The 14,707-nt window shown below is 41.7% G+C and overlaps 1 protein-coding gene across 1 annotated transcript in view; it reads left to right on the top strand.

The window, feature by feature from the left end:
* The window catches only part of PPP1R1C (protein phosphatase 1 regulatory inhibitor subunit 1C), a 42,301-nt gene that overhangs the window by 26,565 nt on the left and 1,029 nt on the right, over window positions 1-14,707 (top strand).

Below are 14,707 nucleotides of genomic sequence, written 5' to 3'. Positions count from 1 at the left end.
AGGTGTCCAGTGGAGACTAAGCATGACATCTGCTCCAGAATAAAACTGGATGTTTGTGTTACAGCCACCATTACCTGGAGTGAAGAAGAAAGGGCTGTGCTGAGCACTAATGTCAGTCCCTAAATTACCACATGAGGTCCAGCACAGACCAAATTCTGGGGGAGTATTTCTGCTGGCCACATCTGGCTCAGTGTGAAATCCACATATCTGATATAGTTCCTTAGAATCTTGTGCAATGAATTCTAAAGGGGCCTCCTTCTAAAGGTACAACTTTATTTTTTTTGATCAAAAATAATCTTAGAAAAGTGCTGTGAAAACAGCATTTATGACTTGAAAATAGTGTTATGAAGCATTGTTGTATTAAATACAAGGCAGTGTAAATATCATACTGTTTCTAAGCAGTAACAGACAACATTAAAAACCTTTTAATAGCTAGCAACATAAAATACTGTAGAACAAAAATATGGGAGACATAGTACATGTTTTAAAATGTAAAGTAGAAATCCCAGGAAAGGCAGCATGTGTTGTTCTGGTTACTTTTTTTACAAGATGTATTTATAGTGAAATTACAAGGATTTTGGCAGTGTTGTGTTCTGAATTGAAGCAGCTTTTGAAGAAAAGATAATATTTTTATAGGAGAACATGTAAGATTCTTATGAAGTCAGCCATTTGACAGGGCATTAAATTTTACTTCCTTGCTATATGTTCTATGCTGGAGGTTAACAACCCAGCCACATGGCAGACACTGACTGCAGCCAGCCCTACTGTAATAAATAATAATTGCCCCTCTGTTTCATCTAAAGCTTTGTAAATCTGGAATTTGATCCCAAGCAAGATGGCAGGATGAAGACCTAGATTGCACATTGCTGCTCCTGTTCAGTGTGTGACATCTCCCAGGCAGGCAGGGCAGGATTGTGCACGCAGTGAGGGCAAATGCATCTGTCAGGGCCTCACTCCCCCTGGCTCAGTGGGGAGAGCACGCTCCTCCTGCAGCACTGCCAGGGCCATGGCTGGGGGCTCAGGGGGAGCTTGCTCAGGCCATATTGGGGTGTTCTGGAGGTAGGTTCATTGTGTACATATAGAAATATTCTCTAAATAGTGTTCTTCTAAAAAGTCCCCGCAGAATGCGGGCTGCTGTCTCATGTAATTTACCCTCAAAAAGAAAAGGCTTCCCTGCATTTTGTACCTAACTGCATATTTCTACAGCCCCTCTTTGTCTATTAATGGCTCCTCTCCATGTAGTCAAATTTCAGATATAAAAATCCCCACCCCTCCAAAAGGCAAAGCTTTCAGAAGACAGAATGACTGCAGGCAAGCTCAAGGTTAATAGTGAATTTGTATAGCATGAAAGGCAGCACTGTGCATTGAGCAGTGGCATTAGCCTGACACAGCAAAATCATCCCACGACCTTCCAGCTACGATTCCATCAGCTGTGCTGCTCCTTGTGGGCATGTGCAAGGGGGTGCAGGCTCACAGCCATCAGCCCAGCTCTCACCACCTGCTCTGCTCCTCCTGGGACCAGGGCAATGATTTCCATGAGGGTGGCTCCTGGCCACAAGCTGCTCTTCCAGGGACAGTGGCTTGCCATTAGCTCTTTGCTTCAGGTTTCACCCTGACCCGAGCCAAGGTCCCAGTAGCACATTAGCTTTGTGACATCTCTGTTTCTGAACAACCTGGTCCTTATTTCTGTGGTTAAGCTAAGAGAAACATAGAGAAACCATGCTTCTGATTTTTAGGGACCATCTGTGCTGGGTTTCTTGTGGTAGGGATTTTTTCTGGGTTTTTAGTATTTGATTTTTTTTTCTTTTTGAAGTGGATGCCTATTTGAATTTATCAAAAACAAAAAATTTTCTACAGAAGGCCATGTGGTTCTTCTCCCCTCCATAATTTCTCCCTTTCTTCACCCCTTGAGATGCAACGTTGCCCAGTATAGCAAGAACACAGAGTTCCCAAAACCATCCTCCAGAGCTTTGGCATGGAGACAAGAACATGAGCAGCCTGAAGACTTCAACCACATCCTTTCAGGCCTGCAGCTAGCACTGAGTGCTCACATGAATTATGTGTGTGACTGTGACCAGAAAAACACAGGAAATACTGCAGCTAGCATATGGATCTGAAAAGGGATTCATTTTCCTGTGAGCTGCACAGGCCAGCAGGATGTTGTTTAAAAGCTCTCATCTGATGGAGCTGCTGGTTTTTCTTGAAACGGAAGGAGGGAGGATACTTCAGACTTTTCAGCTCTCACACAACCTGAGAACAAGCAGTGTTATTCTACAGATCTTCTATAGCCAGAGGAGATGCTTAGCAGGCTCTGAACAATTTACAGAGTAACTGTTTCTGACAATACAATTAAAGAGTTGTGGGCTCTAGGAGGAAAGCACTCCCCTGAAATGTTTGCTGTGGCTGTCCCAGCTCAGGGTGCACCTCTGCTGTGTATGCTGGCACACAGCAAGCGGCAAATGTGCACACACCTGGTAAACCCTGGGAATGCTGCAGGTTTGTGGGCTACTCCCTGCAGTGGCACCTTTCCAGGTGACAGGGACACGGGGCACACCTGGTGAGGTGCAGAACAGCCACAGGCTCAGCTGGGACTGGGGGCAGCCATGAGCCCCACGGAAGGAGTGGAAGGGAGAGCAGGGGAAGCAGAGACACTGCTGGAGAGCAGCAGGGAGAGGGGCTGCCTCTGCCCCAGCGCCGGGTACCCAGGGACTGGCCAGCTCCCACACAGGCCGAGGGAGGAGGCAGCCTTCTCTTGGTTTGCCAGCAATGAGGAGAAATTATGTAAATTCAGCTTTCAATGTCCTTGCAATCTGAAAGTGAAGAGTTTTTTGAAAAACAGTGGGATTTTTGGCATGCAGGCTCCCTCTGGTGACTCCTAGTGCAGCTCCACTGCTGAATGGAAAGAACAGTTACAAGGAGAGGAATGATATTAAATCTGACTAATTTCAACTTAAAAGCTGTGAGGTTGCTACATTGCTACATTTCACCTGACTTCCAGCAGTATTCCCCACATCCCAGGAGTGGTTAGAGCCTGACTTTTATTTCAACTCACTCTTACCAAGAGCTAAAGTAAGTGTCAAAACTAATTTTTAAAGAATCTATGACTGTGATCTGAATGTGTCTAAACCTTTAGAGGAGAGCCTACCTTTTCTGCATTTTGTCTATATTTTCCCAAATTAAACTGAGTATACTGATATTCTTGCTGTGCTCCCCAGAAAAATGGAGAGCTTTACTTGTTTTCAGGCTCTGGCAATTCTGAGTGTCAGGTAGTGTGTTGCTGTGGCATAATTGCCTTCTGGTTGTACTGGATGCTGGCTCTGGGGTATTTTGATGCCTTTGGCAAATCAGAAGAGGTAGGTTTATCACAAGTTCAAGTCACTCACACAGTAAAGAGCCATCAAAGATTTTGTCCCAATGTTGTGCTGCCCGTGGCAGCTGCAAGGTGAGATTGGGTGTATCTACTGCAATGCAAATAATTTGTGGTCACTGCATTTTATGTTGAATAATGCATTTCTTAACATTGGGGTTTAATCTTATAGCAATCAAAAATACTTAAATACAAGAATTTGGTGGGGTTTCAGTCGCCTATAAGCTGAACAAGTTAAAATGAAAACATTTCAAATTTAAAATATTACTAGAGATGTCGAACTAAAGCTTTAACTGTTCTCTTTTCTCCTCTTCCAAAAGATCAGAGACACTGTGCCAGACACCCTCTGAAGTTTTAGCTAGGAATTTAATTTTGCTGAATTTCTCTACCAAAGTGCTCTGGCTGTGCATAAACATTATGTACTAAATTGGCTTGCATTTCTTTTAAGGATGTGAAAACCTACCTGTATTACTGTGCAAAACACCATAAATTGCTACAGTCCAGTTTATCTCCTTGGATGCAAGGGATTTGGACCCTTACTCTGTTAAAGTTGCTCCTTACAGCAAAGCAATGCTGCTCCCTTTTACACTCCCAGGCCAGGAAAGTCATCCAAGAGCCCCAGTGGAAATGATCAGGGTGCCTGCACCCAGCTGGAAAAGTTCTAATTGGCACAGAAAAAACCTTCCACAACATGGTAAGGACAACACACTGACAAACCATCCCACAGCTGCCCAAACCCAAGTTTCACCTTGCAGCCCAGTGGGTGACATCCTTTGTGGAAGCACATTCCCTGCTTCTGTTGGACAGCTCTGCAGTGTCAGTTTGGATGGGGGATGCTGTGTCCTAGGAAAATGTCTCAGAAGCAAAGATTGAGACTTAGAGCAATATGAAGAAAATAGTAATGGCCTATTATTTATAGGCCACCCATGAAACAACTGCAGTGGGGATAATAAGCACAACACTTGCCTATCAATCACTTGTTTAATCATAAAAGGTTTTTCTAATTTTGAAGTTGCTTATAAAATATGTAAAAGAAGAAGCAATTTAAACATTTACAAAATTACTGATGTGACGTTATGCTGATACCAAAATCCTATCTCCTTTGTCATCATAGGAAGGATTAAAATGAAGATAATAATTTTAACTCAGTGGGGAATTAATCAGCAAATTAACAGAGAAGCTTATAGTCTTCTGACAAAAGAAGAGACAGGATTAATCAAAAGTGAAAGCCACATGTATATGGAAGTATAGCAGAGAAACACCACCTTGGAATTTTGGGTGACCAGCAAAGATTTTGCTCCTGTCTTCATTGGAAATATTTTCATCCTAACCCTAAAAATCTCAGGCTGCACAGATTATTCAGCAAGAAATTTATGTCTAACATTAACAAGTTTTTTTCTGTATCTGCCTCAGATCATGGAAAGAAATAATAACCACAAAAAGAATAACAAAAATAGAAATTATGGATCCAAAATATAAACTGAACAGAATGCTGGGGGTGTCCTGCCAGACCTGGGGGTGAAACAGAAGAAGCAAAAGCTGTTCAGTGATTACACAGGACTTCATTCTCACCATTACAAAACTCAGGCTTCTGCTTCTCAGTATCACAGCCTCCTCTTCTTCAAGGATTCTCTCCCCTAAGGATGTGGCAATAAGTTTTTTCCCAACTGTTTGTGTTTCTTGACCTCAGAAAAATTCCCCTGTCAGTCAAAACCAAAAAATGTAGAGCCACAGTGTGGCTGTCCAGGAAAAAGTGAGCAGCTGGACAATGCTGTCCACTAAAAACTGCAGTCAGATAAGAATGACTTAAGAAAACTGAAATACAGCTTCTTGGAAATGGCTTATGAAGCTGGGGAGATGAAAACATTTTGTAAAAAATTTTCAGTCAGGTTTTGAATGAAAAAAAACCTCAAAATCCACTGTGTTTTGAATGTGTATAAAAATAAAATTAATTTTCCTGTAGCATGTCTACATATTTTAATATTTAACAAACTAGGAAAAAAACAATGTTCTGGTATTGCTAATTTTTGGGGTTTTTTTTTTTGGTGGAACTTTTTTCTTCCTAAAGGGAACTGCAAAATTTCAGAGGTATTCTCCTAATCACAAACAAATGAAAATTGTCTGGCTTCAAGCAAGTGCAAATATTCAGCTATTGAAGCCTGCTACTGCCATTTTTAAAAGTGACTCTGGCATGAATCCATCCTGCTTAAACCAAGTCAGGCACGGAACTACCCCGGGCTTGTTACAGACTGCCTAGTGAAAAATCAAGCCCTGGAAGTCTCTCTGGTGGCTGGACAAGGAATCACACACAAGTGCACTCCCTTTTTTTTTTTTTTTTTTTTTTTGAAGGGGGGAGCAAATCACTCTAAGTAATCACAGGAAAAAATGCTAGGCTTTGTTCCTACTGCTAAGAAATTTGCAGATAAGCAGCATTTTCCTTTTTCACTCTGTTTGTGCTGCCAGAACAGCAGCGTGCAGTGGGCTCGCCCTGCTCTGGGTCAGCCATCCCAGCCCTTCCCACAGCACACGCTGCCTCCACTGCAGGCGTTTGAGCAGAGCTTCATATCTGACCACCTCAAAAAGAGCTCTGCCAGACAATTTATTTTTTAGACCTTAACGAAAATTGCCATTTGAATGGATGTAATTTAATTTGAAGTTAAAACATATGGCATGAATAAGATGTCATGCTGCTCTTCTGTCACAGTGCAACCCCACAGAGCAGCTGGGTGCAGGTGTCAGCCCAAGTAAGGTCCAAAAACTCAGACCCCTTCAGCTCAGGTTCTTTAATACAGCATTTCTCCCAAAAGTTAATTGCTGAGGGCAAATCCCTTACAAATGCTTAGGCATTTGCTTTGCAGGCTGGTTTGCACAGCACCAGCAGGAGTTTGGGACAAGAATACACACAGACGTAACTGTGCTGTAGCAAGAGAAATGGCCAGGACAGCCAGTCAGAAACTCCTCATTAAGAACACAAAAAATAATGAAAAAAATATTATAAAAGAAAAAATGTTCTTGGTTGTCACTATTGGCAGGAACAGATTCAAAGAAATAAAATTATGACACTTGATTCCCTTCCTCACACAGAAGTTACCATTTAATCTTTTCCCAAACTGGGAGCAGAACTCTCTTGTTTTATCCTCTGTAAAAGGAATAGTAGCTGTGAACAAAGCATTTATTTCTAGAGACAAGTGGAGGACTACTTTTGTAAATGCTCACTGATTTCAAGGCCTGGAAAGGACCCTTATTTTTATAATTGAAGCTCTGGCATTAAGCACAGCCTTCAACCTAATACTACACTTGATCCATATTTGAGGTTGAACAAGGGCATATATTTTAAAACGCAGAATTTAAGACTTATGAAAGTTAAGATTTATCTAATTCTCCTTAACGTTTCCCTTATATAAATAAGGGTAGGATGATATAAGCAGGTAGCAAAATATAAGTGTTTTATTTTGTACATAGCAGTCTGTGTAACTAAAATTCGGCTTGTCCCTACCTCTAAACAGACTTACCTTCTGTAGCTGAAATACTGAGAATTGTTTCATGCTGTCTTTAGCATCAGCTTCCACAAGTCTTTCTTTGCTGATGTGATCTTCTAGCTGTAAAACTTCCCACTTTTAGCCTCCTGGCTTATTTTAAGATAGTCAGGCTACAGAGTAGCTCCAACTGGACACATAGGCTGGAGAAGCATGTGGTTAATCCTAAGAATGACAGAAGTTGCCTGTGAAAGTAAGATGGTTTAATTTAAAGAAGCTGTGTTTAGAAAATGCTACTCACTAACTTTTAAGGCCAGTGAGTTCTAAGACATAGTTTGTGACAGTTGCAGAGCTTTTGACTTCTGTTATTATGGAGCAGCTGATTAGAGGTTTGAAAATGTGGCCTTTAATTTGGTGAAATCCTTTGGTGTAATCCTTTGACATAAGGGAACAATTCTGTCAGTGCTATGAGTTTGACCTACTCTCAGGCAGCAGCTGCCTGACTGAAAGTGGTGCTGATGTCAAAAGTGAGGGCTTAGCCATTCCAGCAAATGAACACCCTGCCCAGTAAGGTTTGGTTTCCAGACAAGTGCTTTTTCAGAGGAGATTCTGACCATCTAACAGGCTTCCCAGGACCTGCCAAAGCACAGCACCTTTGAAGGTCTGCCTGCACTGAATTCAAGCACACTTACCAGCAGTTCTAAGCCTGTCTTTTAGCTGTGAAAAATTGGAATGGAAAAGTGTCAGCTGGAAAGCTCTAATCCTCTCCTGATTGCTGGCCCCAGCTGCCTGGTCAGAGCAGCACAGGGGCTGTGAGGAGAGCCTTGGATGGACCCATTACTGCCATGCAAGCCACTTTTGCGTGTTTTTCTGATCAAGTTTCTGGGGTATTTGACCAAGACCCACCCTCCACAGAATCAGCTAAGAAATATTTTCTGGTTTTCCAAAGGGTAAAGCCACCCCTTGATGGCTGACTGCAGGAGCCTCTGCTCTTCCTGTGAGCTCCAAAGCCTGGCTGCCTTCTGCAGTCCGAGGGCTGGCAAGGGAGGGAAGGACCAGCAGAACAAGGTGGTTCCATACCAGGAGAGGTTGTCTGGGGCAACAAAATCCTCTCTGTTTACTCTTTAGGCTACTGTATGTGGGAGATGCAGCCCCTTCAGCCATGGCAAAGCTGACCCCTCTCTCCAGTGCAGGTTCTGGCCAGCCTGTGGAGGGCCAACAAAAGCCTTTCTGTGCAAGGAGCTCCTTCATGTGACTCATAAGGAGCCAGTGCTGCTTCAAGCCATCCTGAGGGAAAAGTGGAAAGTAGAAGGCAATGTCTCAGAGAACAAACTGGAAAGTGGCCAGGCATTTGCAACATGATTTTTGCTGCTCTCATACAGTCTTCATTGTGATAGTTTAACAGTGAGCCTTTTGACTGAAAGTAGCCTCAAATGAGCCTCAAGATTTGTCATTTAAAAGGCTCACCATGACAACTGAGGACGGTATGACTTGAGCTAAGAGAAGAGTTAGCAGCAACCAGCAGACATTTAGAAAATTAGTCATACTTTGTTGCTGGGTTTCTGAATGATCATTCACAAACCTCTACGGGGCCACGGTGACCTGCGGAATATGCTGATGATCTGATCTGCTCCAGATCAGATATGTGACCTACATAAACCCATCATATTTGCCAATGCCTCAGATCATTTGTTTTGGTTTAGTCATGCATATTAGAGAGGAAAAAAAAGTAAATGAACTTGCGAGGCTGAATAATGTCTTGGTCTCATAATCACAACGCATGAGAATTTTTTTCTCCTCATTTTGAGCTGAGATGTAAAATAATACAACACATTGAGGAGGCCTTTTTATTATTTATATATTGCCATAATGCCAGCCTAGTTTAAACTGCCACATTAATGCTCCAGATTTCTTTCATTCTAAATGTTGGAGGTCCCCCATATCCGCTGCTGTTTGAATGTTGATTTACCATTTACATCAATGGTAAATCACAGAGTGACAGCCTGACTTTGCTTTTTCTAGGCTAATCTAAACAGCAGTTTGAGAATAACTAGTGCACTTACTTTCTGTATCAACTCATTTATCTCATATGTCAAACTTTGAAGCCACATAAAACAGTAATTTACAGTACTTTACATAAATTCATTGCAGATAATCAGTAAGCTGGGGTTTTGTCTTTATAACTGGAACTTAACATCAATGACGTATGTTGACTCTCTTTAAAAATAGTAGGAGAAAATCTCATTAATTTCTGGAGGAGTGGGACTAAGATCTGTGTAATAGAGAAAAGACCTGGTTATGCTCAAATCCATTGGCCACAGGACCAAGGTTGGTTATCAGGCTTCTGTGAACCCTTGCTTAACAGAAACTCACAGGCGTGGGTACCACTCAGAGTCCCTTTGGACTGTTGCACAGTGCATCATTTTTCAGTCCTTCTCCACAAAGGACAACCCAAAATTTAGAAAATTTTCAAAGGCTGTATCAAGCAGACTGTTCACAGTTACCCACATCTATAAAGCAAAAATTTCCACATTATTTTATTTTTATTTTGCGTTCCCTCCCTCATGTTTTTTCTGTTCACTCACTCATACGCGTGGGAGTTGCCAAGGCCTGGGACTGTGTGTTTTGTTGTGTTTTATGCTGTCATGTCATGGGTAACTTTTTGATGCTCTTTGAACCGCCATTAGCTTAGAGACCTGTTGGAGAATTTTGCTCAGACATGGCTTGAAGGAAAAAAGGCCATGAAAATATACAGCTGATGGAAAAGTAAAAGGCAGCTGTAAGCTGGCAATCAGCACCCCCAGGCACCACAGCCTGGTAGTGACTGAGACAATGACGTGCCCCTGAGGCCCAAGAGGAGATGAGCCATTTCAGCAGCAGTGCCAGCACCCAGAGGAGCAGCTCTGTGCCTCCCTCTCAGGAATCACATTTCTCTGTTGCAGTTCCACACACTGGGCCACAACTAGGGTGTGATTTCTATGTGAGATTTTGGGGATCTCATGGGTGTATCTGTCACATGCAAGAGATGCTCCAGGTTCACTGACTTTAATCCCATTATTTTTATCCCCTGCGTTTGAGGAATACAAGGCTCACACACACACACACATATATATATATATATAAATAAAAATCACAATGGAGCACATAATTAAGAGTTTGTATGCTTTCCAAAATCAGCACAGAAATATTGATTCAGTCTGGCCCCACAGTTTTAAGGAGAGAAGAGGAATCTTGTTCCTCAAATAAGCCTGACTGGTGCACTTAGACACTTCATCACTTTTCCAGAGAAAGGAGTCATTTGAAGCTCCCAGGTGGATCAATATGTAGCCCATGTAGTTAATGTTAGTACATTGTTATAAACTGTAGGATGCATTTACTGAGTTTTGATTTCATAAAATCATACAGTCATTTAGGTTGCAAGGAACCTTGGGAAAGTCCATACTTCAACCTGATGCATAAATCAGAATTAGCACCAAGTTTAACAAGGTTGTCCAGTGCTTTGTCTAGTTCAGCACTGAAAATCTCATTGAAGAGACAAATCACATTTTCACTGTGAAATCACACCAGTGCTTAAATACACTCTAAGGAATAATTTCTTCTTTATATCCAGTCAGAAAATATTATCTTCCAATTCACAACCAGACACCTTCCCCCTCTGGGCTCCTTTCCTGGGTACAGGCAGGCTGCTCTTAGGTGCCCCAGAGGTGCCCCTGCCCTGATAACAGCAGCTGCTGTTATCTCCTGTAACCGTGGGGCCATCCCTACACATGGGGAGGCTGCCCTGGAAGAGCTGCCAGCTTCCTTTGGCTCTCCACAAGTGCTTTCCATTGCACCCAGCCCAGCCAAAGGCCTGTGGTGGGTGCTGGATTTAATGACATTAATTTGAGGTGGTTTTTTTCTGGTTGTTTTTTTGTTGTTGTTGCTTGCTTGGGGTTTGTGTTCTCTGTCTGTTTGTTTTGTTGGCATATTTTAAATCAAAACTTGAATTGGGAAAAAAACCATTATGAGGAAGACACATTGGAGAAACATAATTGAAACATATTTAACTGTTAAATGCCAACCAGAAAATACCATTACAAAGAATAGTCATTTTTCCTGTTTAGTGGTATGAGCCTATAATATTGCTTTTGATATTCTCATTTTTTCAAAGGAAAATAGAAAACAATTAATTTAGCACTGGCTGAGACGTTTTTATTTTGTTGTTATCCTCTTTGGCCAGGTCTGTTTGCATAATCATTTCAAAGTGATTTGAGTTCTGAAACGCTGAAAATGAGTCTGTTTTATCTGTGCCTTTCACTGCTTTCTGCAAATCTGGAAATGTGTTTTTGATAGAGAGAGGATCAGCTCCAAATCGTAAAACTAAATAACCCTTCAAACTTTAGGGAATTCAAGCTGCCAACCAGACTTCAATCCTGAGTTTGGTAAATGTCAACACCCTTCCTTGGGCAGTGAAGCAGAGTGAAGGAAGAAGTGTTAAATAGGATGGGGAGCTGCCTTAATTACTTGAATATTTTTAAAATTTTTTTCAGGAGACATTTAATTCAGGAACACTTGGTTGTTTCAAATCTTGTGACCCTACTTAGCTTTCTAAGCTGGTACTTTGGTTAGATGGAGAGAAGCTAAAAGACAGCTGCTGATAAAGCAGCATGGATGTGATGTGACTACAAAAACGACACAAAATTGTCCCATTCTCATTCATAATTTAAAAGAATCTAGAATTCTACAAATATTCTTTGAAACAATGACTTCCTCTAAAAAGGAATTGCCAGTTCAAATTATATTTGTATATGGCTTCTCAATCTGGTTTGGATTTATGGGTTTGTTTATCAACATTAATTGTATTAAATTACCTGCAGTGAAATATAAGCCCTTTGAGAAAAAACAGTTCTTTAGCAGTGTTTGGACAGACCTTGCTCTAAAGCAGCATAAGGGTGAGTGTGAAGACATTGTGGGTGCTGGTGAGAAGGGGCAGTGTTTGGTCTGGGGGGGTTTTTGCTGCCAGACATCCCAGGTGAAGAGCAGAGCCCCAGGCAGGGGTGGCACTGAAGCAGGGGCTGGCTCGGTGCAGAGGGGATTGGGAACCCATGGGGACAGGGGATGGGTGGCACCCTGTGAGCCCCATCCCCAGGAAAGGGCACAGCAGGGCAGGGCACCCAGTGAGAGAAATGGAGCAGCATCAGGACAGTGCAGGCACAGCAATTCAGGAAACTGAATGCCCACAAATTCCTTGCTTGGACAAGGGACGCTGATGGGACAGGGTGACTCCATGGGTCAGCATTCACAGTCCTCCCTATTTGCTACTGACATTGTAAAGCTTGTGCAGTTTATGTGGAATCAGTAACTTGATGTTTCTAACTTGGATACGCTGTTACACAAAAACAATTTCTTCTAAAATATCCTGGCTTTGTTTTGCTTTTTTTGCCACATGTAAAATCTTACAGTCTCTATTTCATGCTCATCTTTACATTGTGTTCAATCAGTGAACAGAAATAACCCTCAAACTACAGCATTTTGGTCCTTCTTGGTTACTAGCTGAGAAAGCTGAGGTCACGAGCTGTGTCACTGGTACAAAGATTGGAAATATGAGAAGGAAATATCCTGTCTCATAAATTAGCATTGCCATAATCATGGTTGTAAAACCGGCTGAGGTGACCTGAGTAATGAATTTTTATTCAGTCTCTAAAAGAATCTAACCTTTCAGCAAACAATAGATATTGCAAAGATAAATAGATAATAGATATTGCTAAGCAAAGATGCTGAACTGATCCAGCAATGCACTCTGTGGGTAGAGCTTCACCCCACTACCTGCTTGTCACATGGCTCATATTGACAAAGGGTAGGGCACAGCCTGAATAACCCCTCTGGAGCCACCCTGGAGAGCCACTGTCCCAGCCTCTGCTCTTGAGCTGTGCCTGAATGTGCCCCAGTGTGCCAGTGTGCACCTGCCCAGCTCTGGTGCCTCCTGACACCCTTGCCAGCCACTGTGGGCTGCTGCAATGTAATGTGGCTAGATATGCTTTTAATCCAGCAGTTTGATTGCTGTAACTTAACTCAGTATTTTTTTTACTCCAGGCCATTTTTTGCACTGTAAAAGTCTGCAGCTTAGTGCAGGAAATGTATCTTTTCAAGGCAGTTACCAGCATTTCCTGTCATATATGTTCATATGTTACTGACAGGAATTTCATTACCTCTATGTCAATTCACACTGGTTTATTCCATTGTGTAGATGAGCATCTTATTTTGTAATAGACATTCTGACAGCCTGATGTGTGAGAACATCTTGAGGCTTATATAAAACTACATGAAGTCTTGTGCACTTACTGGTCAGAGGAGGAAACTTCCAAGGGACAGTGTAGCATAAAATGACTGGCAGAGGTGAAGGCTGGCTGCAGAATGGAGCTTATGAAAAAATCATTAAATAAGATCGATAGCTACTTGCCATGCAAAAATCAATGGGTAACGCTCAGTGATGTAATTTCTCTCCATTTCCTACAATTTTCATATTTAATATTGCAATTAAACCACACGGCCAAAAGTCTTCACTCCTACAAAAAAAATACAGTTCCATGGTTTCATCATACCATGCATGACATGCCTTCTTTTCTGTCCATAACTTTGTCCTCCTCATCTTTGAAAATCTCCCTAAAGAAATTATTCCCTCTGGCTCCAGTAATTTCTGACAGAATTGAACAGCAGCTGTTAGATGAGCACTGTCAATTGTGCAAGAAATGGCTCTGTAAGTGCAGAGGAAACAACAGGAGAAAAATTTACCTTAAAAACAAAACATAATTTGGAAACAAATGTCCATTAACCTGTAGTTAGGTGAAATCATATTTAAAGTGTTTGTCTTGCTAAAGGGTGTTGCTAAAGAGCTTGGTAGTAGCTGAGCATATTCATGTATCACAGTTCTTAACTGGAAATGGCTGGATTATTGCAGGGCACACTTACAAGAACTGTGGGTTTGGAGCATTAATGTATTTGCTTGGTTTATGTCAGAACAACATCTTCCCAGGAGCTGTAGGCTGTCATTTGTGTGGAAGAAGAGAGAGAGGGGAGCCCAGGGCACGGCACAGAGTAATGGGCTCCTGTTAGAAATAGAGCTGGTTGTTGTACAACCATTGTGAAATACTGTTTTCAGCTATTTGTGACTTTGTGGAACTGGAATAACTTTTGCTGAGATTTTTTTCAAGTGATATATTTGGAAAAAAATCTATCCAGTATTTTGGAGTGGTGTGGACATAAACAGTGAGGTGTAGGAACTTGCAGATGAAGAGGCACTGGGGCCAAAGCTCTTGGACTTACACCATCATCAGTTCTTCTTACTCACAATTAGCAGTAATCTGGATCTTGCCCTTACCCCTCAAGGGTGAACCCCTTTTTGAAAAATGTGCTCCTACAAGTGCTATGACTTGCAGAGTGCACATTGGGGTGTTTGATTATCTAGTGATAATATAAAGCAGCTGGGGTGTCATTTCTCCTCATCACAGAAGAAGTGATACAAAAGGGAAGCATTTTTCCTAACAGTTAGAGATGGTTACTAGAACTATGTCTGATCTTTAATGAAATAAAAAATATTTTTATGCAATGACAGTAGTGGCATCAGATAATAGCCTAATTCAGGATTATGTTTTGTTCAAATCATGCAGTTTTGATCAGTAGTTATTTCCCCACTTTGTTTGTCATAAACTGGGGGACCCTGAGACTAATCTTGCACATTTGCTCTTTAGGTTTTTTGAAAATAACATTTCCTCTCTGGTCTCTCTGCCATCTTTTTGTCTTGATGTTGCTTCCTTTTCCAGCTCAAATTCTATCACACCAAGGCAGAGCTGAGAAGATGGGATTTTCCCATTGATTGAAATCTGCT

The sequence above is a fragment of the Zonotrichia leucophrys genome, chromosome 7, assembly GCF_028769735.1.
Source record: "Zonotrichia leucophrys gambelii isolate GWCS_2022_RI chromosome 7, RI_Zleu_2.0, whole genome shotgun sequence".
NCBI classification, from domain to species: Eukaryota; Metazoa; Chordata; class Aves; order Passeriformes; family Passerellidae; genus Zonotrichia; species Zonotrichia leucophrys.
Note: the sequence above shows the minus strand (reverse complement) of the source record. Positions and strands in the feature narration are given on the sequence as shown.